The following is a 17,300-nucleotide window of genomic DNA, read 5'->3' as shown; positions in this document are numbered from 1 at the left end:
TTACAACTCTCCACCCAATAATCAATAGAATAGTCCACAGAAAATCACTAAGGGTATAGAAATCAGCTAAGGATATAGAAGAGTTAAATGAAAGTATCAACTACATCAACTAACACTTTAAGAATGCTCAATGTCACTAGAATGTACGTCCTCTTAGTGTGCATGAAACAGTACCCAAGGTACAACATATACTGAGAAACATTTTTAGAAACATAAAAATGAGTACTACAAAGTGAGTTCAAGCATACCCTGGACTACAGTGAGACCTTGTCAAAATAAAAAGATGTTCTATAGGGCTAGGGATTTAGCTCAGTGGTTCCACTGCCTGTCCCGAAAATGCAAGGACCTGAGTTCGATTCCCAGTACAAAAAAAAAAAGATGTTCTATAACCAAAGTGAGAAAATCTCCACGTATCTGAAAGTTAAACAATTTACTTTCATATGACTCATGTTGTTAGGAATAGTTTTAGCTGGGCATGGTAGCATATGCTTGTAACTCCAGCACATTGGAGGTGGAGGTAAGAGGACCATTAGTTTGAGGCCAGCCTAGGCTACAGAGTGAGATCCTGTTTCAATCCTAGCCCCCTCAAAAATAGCAAGTTCAGCTGGGCGTGGTGGCACATGCCTGTAATCCCAGCACTCAGGAGGCTGAGGCTGGACGATTGTCACAAGTTGGAGGCCAGCATGAACTACAAAGGGAGACCCTGACTCAAAAAAAACCAAAAAAAAGAGAAGTCAATGAACAGGAAAATGGAAAAACAAAGGAAAAACTAAATCAATGAAACCAAAGCTGGCTCTAGAAAAAAGTCACAAACATTAGTAGCCAAGAAAAATTAACAAAATCAGAGAAATAGAGACCATTTCTTAGTTCCTATGAAACACTAAAGGTGTCCATTCTTACCACTCTTATTCAAAGGTGTTACAGTGAGTACAAAAAGGCAAGAGATGTAATGAAAACTGGGAAAGAAGTAAAACTGTATATTCATAAAGACAGTAAGGGAGTATTAGGAACTTGATTAAATGGCTGAATCCCCCCAAAACAGATATAGTAACCAAAACCCCTAAGCAAAAAAAAGAAACTTGGATAGCTCTATACCAATTAAAGAAATGAAATTTGTCCCAGCATGCAAGCCTGGGCTACACAGCCAAGTTCAAAGTCATCTTGAACTACACAGAAAAAAGAAAAAAAGTGATGTGTAACTTAAAACTTGCATGCAAACAAAAATCTAGACTAGAAGGGCTCCATTGGTGAATACTAGTAAACATTTAAAGGAGATAAAACCAATTCTAAATTGGGAAGGGATGTAACTCAGTGGTGGCGCATTTGTCTAACTTGTGTGATGCCCTGTGTTCAACACCTAGACACACACACACACACACACACACACACACACACAAACGAACACTTCCCACCTTATTTTATGAGGCCAGTATTATTATCCTGAGACTAATATTAATACAATCATTACAAGGGAAGAAAATTAGAAATCTATATAACTCATAAACAAAGGTTAAAAAAATATTAGAAATCCAAGTACAAAAAATATATATATAAAGAACAATACATCATGATCAAGTGGAGTTTATTCCAGAAATGTAAGGTTAGTTGAACAAGATAAAGGAAAAAGCCAAATATGATCATCTCAGCAGACGTAGCGAAAAAAATCTTAGATAATCTATGATTAACTTTCAGCAAGCTAGGAATAGAAAGACCTTGTAAGGTGGAAGAAACCCTATCTCTGAAAAATCTATAGCTAATAACACTTGATGAAACACTGAAGGGTGTCCACTCCTTACCAATCCTATTCAAAGCTGGATTTTTTTTCTTTTTCAGTGAGTACAAAAAGGCAAGAGATGCAGCAATGAAAACAGCAGGGTAAGGAAGAAGTAAAACTGTATTCACAGCTAATGTGATTATGTAGAAAGTTGTAAAGTATACACCACACACATAAAATGGATAATTTAAACCAAATGTGAAAAAAATATGTTCAACAACTGTAGAGTAAAACCACCAAAAACTAAAGCAGATCAAGTCTAAAATGTTCCTGGATTTGAAGACAATATAGTTGTTAAGTTTCTTCTTCCTAAATTGAGCTACAGACAACGTAATGCCAATTAAAATCCGATAAAGTGAGTGAGAAACAGAGTGTGGCCTACTTCCCCAGCGTCCTCCAGGTCCTCCAGCCGATGGCAGTGGGTGACCTGGGGGACCTGAGGATGGGCCACGCCTCTGCCCTGCAGCCTCTTGCGTTCCTTGCTGTGACTGCCTACTGGCAGAGCCCAGGCTTTGAAGAACAAGTGAACCGCTCCCCCACTCCACATCCATGACCTGATGGCGGCAGTGGCCTCGGAGCCAGAACCCCTCAGACCGAAGTCTCCGGGTCCAGCCTTGCTGGCCTAGGCAAAGCCCCCTCCAGCAGTCGAGGATGTGGTGCCTTGCAGGGGCTACAGCGAGGCGTGGTGAGAAGAATGGTGGCCTGTGGAATGCAGCAGAATGCTGTTATATCAAGGGCAGGAGAAGGTGGGTCCGAAAGCTCCGCCACTTCTGGCCATAGAACTGCACAGATGCGGGTCCTGAGGTGATTGCTCTGTTCCAGTTGTGGAGGAGACCACACCTCCTTGCCATGAGGATGAATAAAGGCCTCACCCACCCTGGAAAGTGAGGGAGCTCAGGCGGAGGATGGGTGGAAAGGCTCCTGGGCCATGGACAGTTGCCAAAGAAAGACACTTAAAAGTAACATTCCGCATTTGGCTAATTGGAAATGCCTACCACCTCTTGGGAAGATTTACTGGCCATTTTCAGAAGGCCTGTGTATATAATATGAAAAAGCTGCTCTCAACACTCCCCCAACTTTTAAAAGAAAACTTGCTGCCTGTGGACAATATAGATGTAAAGAAGTTGCCAATGTGTGATAAAGTAGTTGGAAAAACCACATGTCTTGGAAAAGCCCATTTATTTTAAAAAATGACAGAAAAGAAATGTTTTCTGAAAGTGACTTTGAAATGAAGTTGGGTAGACCACCTGGAGAAGCGACACTCGGGGTGATTCTTGTCTGCATTTGTTCTGTGAGTTAAGAGGACTTGGAGAAGACAGAAGAATGTCCAGTACCAGACTGGTTACATGTAGAAGACGTTGTTTGTATTTAATCATTGTTTTGTGTGTGTATTTTAGTCCTCATTAATATATATATAATTGACAATGCTCTAAGTACTTTATTGAACCATCTGGTCTTTTGAGATAATTCTCAAGTGCCTGATACATGTTAAAAAGTAGTAGTAGTCGGCCGGGGATTTAGCTCAGTGGTTCCGCCGCTTGCCTCAGAAGCACAAGGACCAGAGTTTGATCCCTGGTTTAAAAAAAAAAAAAAAAGTAGTAGTACTAAAGCAACACATTTTGTAAATTTCTTTTTGTTAGAACTCTCATGAAGTGTTATTTTGGCGGGGGGAGTAGGCAAACCCCCTCTTGAGTAGTACACATTATGCAATGGTTCTCAGAAGAGAAGGAAATGCAGAGCGCTGTGCTAGTGCACTTATAGCAAGGCAAGTTACTATTGTCCCTTATGTCTGTGCATTTTTACTTTGCTGTGTATGTAGGTATGTAAAGGACAAATGAGACCTTATACAAACAACATCTAGTCTTGCTAGATGTTAAAGAGGTTGCCAGTTTTGATAAAGGTAGAGTTAGTAAGCTAACACATTTTGTACATTTTGTATAAAAATTCCAGGAAAGATTGTCTTCTGAAAATTTGAGCATTTTAGCCCACTGGGCTAGTGGAGAAAGGAAGGGTTCTAGACTAAAATGCTCACATTTTCAAGACACTTTCAACTATTGCTACATGTATGCAGTTTAATCAAGACTGCTGTGTACATATAATGGACAAATTGAGTCCTTACTTGAAACATCTAGTCTTATCTAGATGTTTAGAAGTGTCCAATGTGTGTTAAATGTAGAGGTAGTAAAACATCACTTTGTATGGGGCTGGGGATTTAGCTCAGTGTTTTTGCTGCCTCCTGCGCAAGCGCAAGGACCCGAGTTTGACCCCCAGTACCAAACATAAATAAATAAATAAATAAATAAAATCACTTGTAAATATCTTTTTGCTAAAGTTCATATGAAATGTTGATGGGAATAGAGTAGTTAAACCACCTCTTGAGTAGTATGGTACTGTCTGTACTCGTTCAGTGGTTTGGAGGAGTAGGAGAGAAGCAATTGCAAAGGTATTATGTTAATGCATTTGTACTTGGACATTTTGAGACATAATTTTTCTGTATGTTTTGTGGGTTTTGTTTTGCTGTGTATAGTGTATATAAGACAAGTCCAAATTTTGCAACATCTAGTCCCTAAATATAACAGAAGTTGCCAGTGTATGACAAAGTAGTAAAGTTAGCACATTTTGTACACCTATGTTGAAGTACACAAAAAAGCATGTACTCTGTAAATGAATTTTGGATTCAACTATCTCTAACATCACATATTCTTGTACTTGTCCACTGGGTTGAAGGCAGAGAGAAAAGTGAGCCCAAAATTGTCATATGTACAAGATACCTCAGATTAAAACCATTACTATATGTGCAATTTTATCAGTGCTGTACAATAGCAGACAATTTCTTATATGAAAAATCCAGATATGTAGAAGTGCTTGATACATTTAAAAGTAGTAGAAGAATAACACTTTGTAAATAGCTTTTATAAATGAATACGAAATACTATCTTTGCAAACAGAATGGTTAAACCACCTCTGAAAAAAATAAATAAAATCCAAGAAAGCTTTTTGCAAAAACTGACAAACTTTCTAAAGTTTATATGAAACCACTGCTGTCTGTGCCTCTTTCCTGCACTGTGCACTTGTCTCAGTCACAGTTTTCTTACGCCCACAAGCTAACCACAGACTAAATGAGTAAATAGCGAACATCACTTTGAAGAGGATGGAAGACCCAATGATGAGCCAGCAAAATACTAAGACTGCCAACATGGGCCAGGGGTTTAACTCAGTGGCACCACACCTGCCTTGCAAGCACAAGGTCCTGAGCATACTGAGAAAAAAAAAAAAAAAGACTGTCAACAAAAAGAAAGCTGCATTTTAAAAAGGAAAACACAAACAAGGCTTGATGGCACACACCTGTAATCCCAGCACTCAGGAAGCTGAGACAGAAAGAAGGATCATCATGAATTCCAGGACAGGGCCGGGGATTTAGCTTAGTGTTTCCACCGCCTGCCTCGCAAGCGCAAGGTCCCGAGTTCAATCCCCGGTACCAGAAAAAAAGAAAAAAAACAAAAGACCCAAAAAACAAAATGAATGAGATGAATTCCCAGACAGTGTGGGTTACACAGTGAGTTCAATGACAGCCTGAACTAGTGAGACTGTCTCAAATAACCAAAAAAGACAAGAAAATACTAACAGTCCTACTTAAACCAGCAAAAACAACACATTTTTTGGTCATAAAGTCACAGAAATAAGACATGATTATTTTAAAAATATTTCTATTGAGGAATTATTCATTTTAATTTTGAGTTTTATTAAACAATGAGTGCTTAACAGGAAAAAAATCACTAAAATAAAGTACTACATTTTTGTTTTGTTTTGTTTTTTTGGTACCAGGGATTGAACTCAGGTCCTTGCACTTGCGTAGCAGGTGGCAAAACCACTAAGCTAAATTCTCCACCCAGTACTACATTTTTTAATATTTACTGTTTACAAAAAAAGCATCAGAACTTTCAACACCTAATGTTTTGGTGTACAAAGTTTGAAAAAGAACAGAAATAAATTCCTATATGAACTATAATAAAAATATGAACAGTATTCTACCAAAAAAACCAAAAAACCCACTTTACTTCATTATCACATCTAAGGCAGTCTTCACACATGACAACAGCACATTCCATACACACATATTGCTTATACTGATAGCTCATATGTTTTGCTTTTCTGGCCTTTTTGTAGCACATATGTGACATCTTGCTGGTCTTGCTGTTTTGTCAGTTTGTTATTATATTATATGATGTACAGTTAACAGAAACATAAAATATCAATAAAATAAAATGTATATATATTGCACATTAAGAATAAATATCAACATTTTCACATTAGCTGTGTATTTGCTTACAAAAGCTAAAAGATAACAGAAGTAAATTCCTACATAAACTAAAATGAATATGCCAACAGCACTCTACAAAAAGATCCTTACCTCAATTATCATACCTAAATAAGAAAATAAGTTATCAATAAAATATCAAATATACGAGTACTTGGAATAAACATCAACATTTTCAAGCACAAGTGTGTCCTTAGGAAACCTAAAAGAGGGCTGGGGATTTTGTTCAGTGGTTCTGGCGCCTGCCGTGCAAGCACCAAGTCCTGAGTTCAATCCCCGGTACCAAAAAAAAAAAAAGAACAACAAAAGAAACCTAAAAGAGCTCTGGTGGCGGGAGGAGTGGCAGCAGCCGAGCAGCGTAGGTCTGCAAGGCTCCCATGCACCGCGGCCCACAGCTTCCGCACGCACATCCCACGAACACCTGGCGACGCCAAGATGCCCAAGAGGAAGGTCAGCTCCACTGAAGGGGTGGCGAAGGTGGAGCCCAAGAGGAGATCGGAGAGGCTGTCAGCTAAACCTGCTCCGGCGAAAGAGGAAACGAAGCCAAAAAAAGACAGCGGGAAAGGATAAATCTTCCGACAAAAAAGTGCAAGCAAAGAGAAAAGGGGACCAAAAGGAAAACAGGCTGAAGTGGCTAATCAAGAACCTAAGGAAGATCTATCTACCGAAAACAGGGAAACTAAAAATGAGGAGAGCGCAGCCTCTGATGAAATGGAAGAGAAAGAAGCCAAGTCTGACTAAGCACACCGCGTCTTATCAATGTTCCCTGTCTCCCTTCTTGTACAATCCAGAGGAATATTTTTATCAACTATTTTGTAAATGCAAGTTTTTTAGTAGCTCTAGAAACATTTTTAAAAAGGAGGGAATCCCACCTCATCGCATTTTTTAAGTGTAAATGATTTTTTTTAGAGGTGAAATCATTTGCTGGTTGTTTATTTTTTGGTACAACCAGAAAACAGTGGGATATTGAATTATGGCAGGCTTTGACTGTCCTGGGTGTCAGCTTAACATTCCATAGGTGGGGGTTAGTTTTATATCCTGCAATATAAAGCATACTAAATAGTAATTTGGAGTCACAGTCATGCATTTAATGTCTTGGATATTTTAAATGACTTCCATTCCCATGTTTTTGGTGGAATTGTTTCCTAAAGAAAACTACTTCCTGATCGTTGCCCTGTCAGAATTGTGTGTGCTCTGTAACATCTTTTTTGGTCATGCTAGTCCAGTCTGCCTAATTTTGCTAATGTGCTGTGAAAGATCGAAAATTTGAGTATGTAGTGTATATGACAAGAAATTGTGAATTGATGAGACTTAAGTGACACTTCATCAGCATTCAAAGATACTGGTAGTTAATCCTCTGATGGAAAATTTGCCTCCAAATTTGAAGCTGGAAAGTCACTGGAATAACTGAAAAAGAAACAATACATAGTTTTTTAGATTTTCGGTATGTGTGTTAAAAATTGTGTACAGGGCCGGGGATTTAGCTCAGTGGTTTCACTGCCTGCTGCGCAAATGCAAGGACCCGAGTTCAATCCCCAGTACCAAAAAAAAAAAAATTGTGTACAAAGTGAAGTGTCTGTACTGATCCTCAACAAAACCAATAAAATCTCAAATGTGGAAAAAAAAAAAAAGAAACCTAAAAGACATCAGAAATAAAAACCCAAACTACAATAAAAATGCCCATAGCACTCTACAAATAAAATCTCACTTCAATTATCACAGCTAAATAAGATGTCAATAAAATACATAATAAGTGCTTAGGATAGACATCAACATTTTCACATCAGCTGTGTACTTGCTTACAAAACCTAAAAGCTAACTCAGAAATAACCTATGTGAGGTGCAACCCACTTTCCAGTCCCACTTCTGTCTCTCTTAGAAGATCTTTCTCTCAATAAATTTTCCTACTCTTAAAAAAAAAAATAACCTATGTGAACTACAATGAAATTACCAATACAGGGCTGGGGATTTAGCTCAGTGGCTCTGTTGCCTGCCTTGCAAGCCCAAGGTCCTGAGTTCAATCCCTGGTACTGAAAGAAAAAAAAAAAAGCAGCTATAAAGGAGATAAGTCCTAACAGTAAGCTCGAAATTACCAATGTAATTCTACAACAAAAATTATCTTTGTGCCAGGCGTTGCTGCACACCTGTAACCCCAGCACTCAGGAGGCTGTAGCAGGAGGATTGCCACGAGTTTGATGCCAGCCTGAACTACACAGTGAGTTCAAAGCCAGCCTGAACTACAAAGTGAGACCCTGCCTCAAAACCAAACAAAAACCTTTGCTTCAATTGTCACACCCAAGGAAGTCTTCACACATAACTGCATGTTCTGTGCACATGTCTCACTTACACTGATAGCACACATACTTAGCTTTCCTTTCCTATATGGCAAGTGATTTTTGTCACCTCTCATCTTCCTGTTTTGTTAGGCACTTCCTACTATGCTGTACAATGTGCACTTAGCAGGGAAATCAGAAATCAATAAAATAAAACATCAAATGTATAATGAGTGCTCAGAATAGACATCAACATTTTCCTATCAGCTGTTTATTTGCTTACAAAACCTAAAAGATAACATCAGAAATAAAAACCTATGTGAACTATAATGAAAATACCAATAGAATTCAACAAAAATAGTCTTTGCTTCAACTGTCACACCTGTTCCATACCCAAGTATCGCTTACACTGATAGCACATATGTTTTGTTTTCCTGTCCTTTCTTGTAGGGCACAGTTGAAATCTTTTTGGTTTTCCTGATGTTGAAGTAGGTGTTTGGGATGCCCTGCCTGTCTGTTCACCTGTCTCAACAGTGTGCTCCACAATTTTTTTGGCATAGTTCCCTGGGCAGAAACATTCTGTTTCTCCTCTGCTGCAAACTATCTCTCATGAGTTCCGGTCCCAATCCTCTAAGAAAATTTCTCCATGGTACTTTGCACTTGTTATTTTCTTTGTAAACTATCAACCTATGCTACACATTTAGGATCAAGTGAAACACAACCATTGGCCAATGCTTTGTTTCAAATGACATCATAGTTGCTGCATAACTCATCAACAACACCTACTCCACGTTTGGTTTTGTTGTAGAAAGTTTCCATCTCAGGCTTCCATTTTGTTGAGGTTTCCCTATCAATACTTCCATCGTGGTGCAATGTTGACATCAACAGAATCAGTTTGTTTTTCTTTGCCATATATGGGGTCAATATAAATCTTTATGAAATCCAAAGATTGGACTATACAATTCTGTTTTGAAATTGTAACATTTTATTTGGAATTTCTGGTTTGTTCTTGCATAAAGGTCATGCGCTGGGCAACTTTCACTCTGTTGGCAAATGGAAAATCAATTAGAAACTGGTAAACCAACTGTCAAATGTCACATTCCAGTTAATTTGGGAGATGGGAGCAACAAATCTGTTCACATCATTCGATTGATTACTATATGAATAAGGATCTGATGGCTGAGTTTCAGGATAAATTTCTGAATTGAAAGCATAAGTCTTTGCATCAACAAGGGCATACATTTTTATGCCAATTTGACCCATTGCTTTCACAGTCCTGTGATTACTATGAGAATTCCCTGCTAAGTACAGCAGATCTATGAATGCTTTCAGTTCAATTACCGAAGTGTCACAATGAATACATTTTTGAATATGGCTACTGGTACATACACAACATTTTACTTGTATTTCAGCCTTTATGTATTTCACAGCATCTTGTAGCATTTTGTGTTACAATTTTCAACACTGAATGGCAGTGCTGGCATTCTATCCAATATGTTTTACCCCTGGGAAGACACTTACTGTATTTTTGGACCTAGTTCTAACACTGTTCTTTTTTTTTTTATTCAGGGTCTTGCTCTGTAATCCAGGCTGGCCTTGAACTCACCATATATCCCAGGCTGGGCTCAAAATCATGGTGCTCCTCCCGCCTCGGCCTCCCAAGTGCTGGGATTACAGGCATGAACCACTACCACATCTTGTTCCATTTGGTTGTGTGACCATTTTGCAACACTTCAACTAGTCAAATATGTATTCATATAGCTGTGTTCATCATCTGAACCAAGGAAGTGTGCATCAATTGATTCCTGGTCCATTTCAAAGTCACATGAACTTTGGCTAACATGGCCAATGTCAGAGTCATCATCATCATCATCATACCCACAGCACTCTTCTGTTATGAAAACATTTATTTTACCATAATGGATCATCTTAATCATCCATGCATGAGTAATCTGATGATTCACTTTTGACCTCCCCCAAAACTTGCAAATCTGGTTTTTCATTCACCATTGTATTGAATGGGGCTACTTCTACCAGAAAAATCAAAAGAAAACTTTTTAAAAAACAAATCCTGGAGTGTGTGGGTGTATTATACCCTTTGTGATGCTCAGGTAAAGATATGTAAAACCTGTTCGAGGGAGCATCACGTGGGTGTAAATTCTCATTTGACACTTTTGCACACACCTAGCAGTTCATCATACAATTAGGTAAACACAAAAACTGCTTCCTGTATCCCTCAGGGAAAGGTACTGAGACATACAGCCGGGAACTATTACACTATAGTAAAACTTTACAGTAGAAAGGTAAGGAATGTGTTTGTGACACCCAGTGTTATGTTCCTATTAAATTACAAGTTCATTGCAACAGGTGACTCACACTCTCCAAACCAACCTTATGTAATATGTGGTGACTGGCTATCCAACAATGCCACAAAACCTTCAAAACTACTTCACCACATGGAGACCAAGCATTCTGCAGTAAATGACAAGACTTTTGAATTTTTTGAGAAAAAACATGAACACAAAGAATGGAAGCAATTATTGAAGGTCATCCTTTCATCAAATGTGTCTGGCCTGAAAGGATCATTCTTGGGGGGCAACTGCACTGCTAAAGCTGGGAAGTCCTTTCCTGTAGGTGAAGGTTGCTCCTGCCCACTGCTGAGGACATCTGTCATGAAATTTTAGATGCTGCAGTTCAAAAGGCAGGATATGTTCCTTTTGGCAGCACCAAAACTAGACAAACTGATAAAATAGCAGAGGACACTGAGGTACAATTGTCAGAGAAGCCTAATGAGTCACTGTGGCCTACAATCCAGGTGCTGAGTCTATTGATGACAACAAGGCAAGTGCTTGTTTTTGTGTGGTATATTTTTCAGAATGCACAAGAAGAAATGTTATCTGCATTTTTGTTGCTAACCAGTATTGTGGCTGCAGAATTATTCTAGTCTACAAATGAATACACAGGTAGAAAACTGAATTGGTCCCTTTGTGTTGGTATATGTACAGAATAGCTGCCATGACTAGACATTTTCTGGTTTTACCACCTGGGTCAAAGAGGTCATTGTGAGTCTACATGCTGTGTCACCCACAGAGAAATGCTGCCTAGTTGGAAAAGTCACTGAACTTAATGCTTTGCATGATGTGATCAAAATTATCGACCACATGCTCTAAACTCACACCTATTTGTTCAGGTCTGTAAGGAGATGGAGGCAGAACACATGTATCTTCACTTACACACAGAAGTGAGATAGATGGCTTTCTAAAGGTAAATCACTGACTGGAGTTTTTTTAGTTCTGAGAGTCACTTCAAAGATTGTAGAAAAACAGTTACCACTGGCAGCAATCAGTGACACAGAATGTGTCTTATTTGCTTACGTGTGTGACACATTCAACTTACTCACTGAACTCAATCTGTCATCTCACAGGAGAATGACAACTGTGTTCAAGTTGGGAGATAAGGTGACTGAATTCAAAGCCAAACTGAAATTATGGGGCAATAGGTCGATGTTGGTATTTTTTAAAAGATATTTTTATTAGTACATGTTTGCAATACATAATGATTACATTTATAGTGAGGACTTTGTACATGTACATGACATATCTAATGTTTTGTATCCTCCCTTCCCATCCCTCCCTATTCCCTCCAACTCTTGTTCCCCTTCCCATATGCAAAAGCTCTATTGCCCTTATTTTTTCATCCCTTTTCCTTTTCCCTTCTCTTCCTTCCATGTCTTGTTCTTCCCATTTGAAATGAGCTCCCCATTTCCCATATTTGATTGTGCTCTTTATTATATTTTGGGCTTCTCATATAAGAGAAACCATGCAGTATTTAAACTCGCACATCTGACTTATTTCACTTAACACTGGTCTCAAGCTTCATCCATTCACCTAAAAATGACTCAAACTTATCTTTAACAGCAGAGTACTGCTCCACTGTGTGTTAATACATTTCCTTTATTCATCTGTTGAAAGGCATATAGGCTGTTTTCAAGATTTAGCTGCAATAGACATGAGGAAGCCAAGTATCCCTTTACTATGATGACTGTTAACTCTTTCAGGAAGATACCTAGAAAGAGAATAGCTGAGTGAAATGGAATTTCTATTATTAGGGTTTTTTTTTTGTTTTTGTTTTGTGATACTGGGGATTGGAACTTGGGGCCTTGCACTTTTGAGGCAGGCGGCAGAACCACTGAGCTAAATCCCCAGCCCTATTGTTAGTTTTTTGAGGCATCTCTATACTGATCTCCACAGTGGTTGTACTAGTTTACATTCCTACCAACAATGTAGAAGGGTTTCATTTCCCTCTCACCACAACCTAGGCAGCATTTGTCATTTATTTCTTGATGACAGCCATTATTTCTGGAATAAGATGATATCTCAGGGTTGTTTTAGTATGCATTTTTTCTAGTGGCCAGCAACGACGAACATTTTTTCATGTATTGTTGGCCAGCTGTACTTCTGAGTAGATATTCATTTTGGTTACCCATTTTTTGACTGGGTCTTTTATGGGGGGAGTAATATTTTTGAGTTCCTTATTTGTCTCCTATCAGAGGGAAGGCTGGCAAAAAAAAAATCTCCCATTCTGTAGGTTGCCTCTTCATTCTGTTGCTTGTTTCCTTTGCTGTACACCTAAGCTTTTTAATTTAGTATGATCCCATTTGTTGAGTTCTGGTATCATTTCTTGTGCCACTGGGGTTCTGTTCAGAAAGTCCTTGCCTACACCTACATCATTAAGTTTTACATATTTTATCTTCCAGCAGATTGTTTTTAACATTTAGATCTTTGACCCATTTTGATTTCAGTTTAGTACATGGTGAGATGTGGGTCTAGACTCAATCTTCTGCAGATGGACATCCAATTTTCCCAGTAGCATTTAGTAAAGCGAGGCTATCTTTCCTCCTATATATGTTTTTGGCCTCTTTGTCAAAGATCAAATAGCTGAATGTGCCTGGGGTTGTTTCTGCATCCTCCATTTTTTTCTATTGATCCTCAAGTTCGTTTTGGGGCATGCATCATGCTATTTTTATCACTGTAGCTTTGTGATATAACTTCAGATCTGGGATTGTGATGCCTACTTTGCTATTGTTAACCAAAATCGCTTTTGCTATTCTGGGTCTCTTCTGGTTCCCTGTGAGTTTTTGGATTGTTTTTGCTAGACCTGTGAGAAATGCTGTTCATATTTTGATTGTGATTGGGTTAAATCATTTATCAGTTTTGGAAATATAGCCATTTTCCACTATGTTGGTTCTGCCTATCCAGGAACATTTAGCTCAGTGCATTGGAGAAAGGACAGCCTTTTCAATAACAGTGCTGGGAAAAGTGAGTACCTACATGTGAAATTAACTTGGATCTATACTTCATAAAAAAAATTAATTCAAAATGGATCATAGACCTAAATATAAAACTTAAGACTATGAAACTTCAACAAGACAACAGAGAAGTTATGTATTAAAAGATTTGTTAGATATGACAGAAAAGATAAATTGAGGGCCGGGGATTTAGCTCAGTAGTGCGACCGCCTGCCTTGAAAGCACAAGGTCTAGAGTTGGATCCCGGGTACTAAAAAAAGATAAATTATACTTCATCAAAATAAGACACTGGAGTTCCATGGAGAAACAAACAAGGGTAGCACAGAAAAGGTACAAGATGAAGAAACTCTTGTTTTGCCAGAAAGAGTTCTTCAAAATGGAGGCATGTCAAAGGACACAAAACAACCTAAAGGAGTTTCTACTGTCCAAATTAAGACAATCTGATTATGGTTTTGCAATACAACATTAATAACTGATAAAGGCAAGAATCATCATCATCCTCAATAGATGTCATTGGAGTCCTCTGGTAACAATATTCACACAGACCCCAAATCTCCTATGGGGTTACTAATTAACTACACAAGGGGCTAACCAATAACTGTTACAATGCAGAAACTTGGCAGTAAGACATAAAATAAGTGATCAAAGTCAACACTGAGAATAATGAGAAACGCATGATGACTTTCGGCCATATTAATTTTAGTTTACTTTCAAGGCACCAAAAAGCCATCTGTATTTACATCTCCTTCTTATCTTCTCCCCTGTTCACAGTAGAGAAACATTATCTTCCCCTGTCCAAAGTCACCAATCCATCCTCTGGTGCCATGGACCATTTCCTCCAGGCCTTCTCAGAAGCCTCAAACACTCTGCCTCTTCTTTTGTATTCTCAATAATTCACCTGAGTACAGTAGATCCTTTCCACTTCGAAAATGCTACTGGAGCTCTAATGATTTCTAAAACAAGAAATCCTCAACTCCCTATTTCTCCCCTCAGATATTGCCTTATCCCCTTGTTATGGTCTGTTTAGATGTCCTTCCAAAGCCTCATGCATCATAGGTGGGGCTTTCAGAGGTGCTGGATCTAGAGTGTTTGATGTTGAGATTAGGGTGTGTAATTACTAAATCAGTCCACTAATTGGTTTGGCAGAGTTCCTGAGTGTAGATAATGGAAAGGCCCATCTGGGTGTGAGTGCTATCTACCCTAAGGGTGTACAGCCTGGATAGAATATAAGGGACAGAAAGAGGGCTGCTATGGTCACTTGCTGCTTGCTTCCTTGCTACTTCACTGCTTTGCTGCCATGCCACCCTGCCTTGGAGCCAGCCAAAAATGAACTCAAACCTCTACAAGCCTGAGTTTTATAACATCACATTTTCCTAGTTTTCTCCAACTTTTTCTCTACCTCTTTTGTGGGTTCTTCCTAATACAGCACAGTAGACACTATCCTAGGTGATTTCCTCACTTTGTTAACCAGCATAAAAGAAGAGAGCAGAAGAATAAGACCAAAAAGCAAGGGCCGGGGCCAAGGATTTAGCTCAGTGATTCTGCCGCCTGCCTCGCAAGAACAAGGTCCCGAGTTCAATCTCAGGTATCAAAAAAAAAGAAGGAAGAGCCAGAGACATGGGAGAACTTAATACCAAAACATGGCTGGAAAACTGGGCAGAAAAGTTTAGTGAGAGAGCCGGGAATTTAGCTCAGTGGTTCCGGCACCTGCCTCGCAAGCGCCAAGGTCCTGAGTTCAATCCCTGGCAACCCCCCACCCCTCCAAAAAGAGATTAGTGAGAACAAGTTAAGTCACAGGGCAAACAAGTAAGGTCTAGAAGATCAAGCACAGGAAGAAACATTAAGTGAACATGCACCAATACAAAGGCACACACACTCTAGGAATCTTGGGTACAAAAGGCTCTCTTCCTGTTATGCTTCATGCTGTATATGTGCAATTAAGGCATGCCAAGCAAAATATTTCACCCATCATCAAAGTAAAATAAAGATCCTCTGGTAGTTATTTCTCATCACTATAGATGACATTTTTCTTTACAATTTGTTGTAATATAGTAAGAATACTTACGAACTGTTGGAAGAAAGTTTTCTGAGAAATAGGTAGTTTTACAATTTCATATGAGGATATGAGGGGCTGGAAATGAAGTTCAGTGGAACTTCATAGAACAGTTGCCTGGCATATGCAAGGCCCAGGTTCAATCCCCAGCACCACTCAAAAAAATAAACAGATTTGAAAAGACTATGTCAAAACAAAACCACCCACACAACAAAACACGGAGGCAATTCAAATGATTCTATGTCACTTTAAACACAAATATTTAAGTACACACTCCACATATATTATATATACTTACACTACCTATACTATAGTACTAGTACATCTGGTACATAATATATAAACATAAGGCACTTTTACAGAATAAAATCAAAACGAAATGCATACTTTTAAATGGAATGTTAATTGTGATCAAAGATACAAAATATTCAATGCATAGTTCATGATAAAGGATATCAATCAATTTCAATTGTCTTGTTAATTTTAGACCATCTCATCTTAGATCTGGTTAGATAATTACTAATGTTAACCTTGCAGTAAGATTGATAAGGGCCTGTAAAATGCAGGCTCTGCCACTCTCATGCTTCCAAATGAATACTATCTTTATCACAGCTGCAAGTAAGACTTCAAAGACTGAAATAATTCAAGGCTGGTGGAAAATTACAACTCCACCAACTCCATACAGTTGATAAAATGGACAGCAATGTTTGTACCTCTCTATAGAACAACATCTCCTTGCCACCAAATTTCATATTCCAGTTCCAAGAATGACAGTATATACCCATTTACACAACACTGGGAAGTTATCAAATGAGCAGCCTTGGAGGGATGGGGATTTAGCTCAGTGGTTCTGCCACTTGCCCAAGCGCAAGGTCCCGAGTTCAATCCCCTGTACCAAAACAACAACAACAACAACAACAAAAATTTCACTCAAATGAGCAGCCTTGGTTTCTCTGGGCTGTCTTTCGTATTATTCAAAACTGGTGGGGGGCCAGGCCATGAGCACCCAACCATGACTATAAGCTTACATAGAATTACAGCATCTGTATGCCATTAACTGGGATTTGGGACCATTTTCTACAACTATTATACATGTGTCCTAAAAGCTGTAACTTAAGGATTTCCCAGGGTGCTGAAACTGAGGGGCTTTTGTAAGCAGCATCCAAATGGGACTTCCCTGGGAATTGAGATTAGAAATTTTATGCCAGAGGCCTGCTAATAGACTGCTATAATCTTCAGTCTTTTCACAGTTCTTTTAGTTAGAAACATAAGATCCATAAACCTACCTATCAAGCACATGTAAGTTACATATTGCAATTTTTGAGATGGGGGTCCCTATTGTTTAAATAGGATCTGCAGTACAGAAATGCCATTATCTTCATGGCAGCAGTTTGGTAGGGTATACAAGGGCCGGGGACTTAGCTCAGTGGTTCTGCCACCTGCCTCGAAAATTCAAGGTCACAAGTTTGATCCCCGGTACCCCACCCCCAAAAATGTAAGGTATACAGTAAAAGGGTATACAGTACAAGGCACTGCCTGACTTGGGGAAAATGGGTGTCAAAACAGTTCACAAT

At 38.8% G+C, this 17,300-nt stretch overlaps 1 protein-coding gene and 1 pseudogene across 2 annotated transcripts in view; one reads left to right on the top strand and one right to left on the bottom strand.

Annotated features, from left to right (window-relative positions):
- Trim24 (tripartite motif containing 24) overlaps positions 1 to 17,300 on the bottom strand; it is a 109,059-nt gene that overhangs the window by 79,772 nt on the left and 11,987 nt on the right. The window lies entirely within an intron of this gene.
- Positions 6,397 to 7,263, top strand: LOC101699509 (non-histone chromosomal protein HMG-14 pseudogene; annotated as a pseudogene).

The sequence above is a fragment of the Heterocephalus glaber genome, unplaced genomic scaffold, assembly GCF_053883595.1.
Source record: "Heterocephalus glaber isolate CG9 unplaced genomic scaffold, H.glaber_assembly_v1.0 deba00000621, whole genome shotgun sequence".
Taxonomy (NCBI): Eukaryota; Metazoa; Chordata; class Mammalia; order Rodentia; family Bathyergidae; genus Heterocephalus; species Heterocephalus glaber.
Note: the sequence above shows the minus strand (reverse complement) of the source record. Positions and strands in the feature narration are given on the sequence as shown.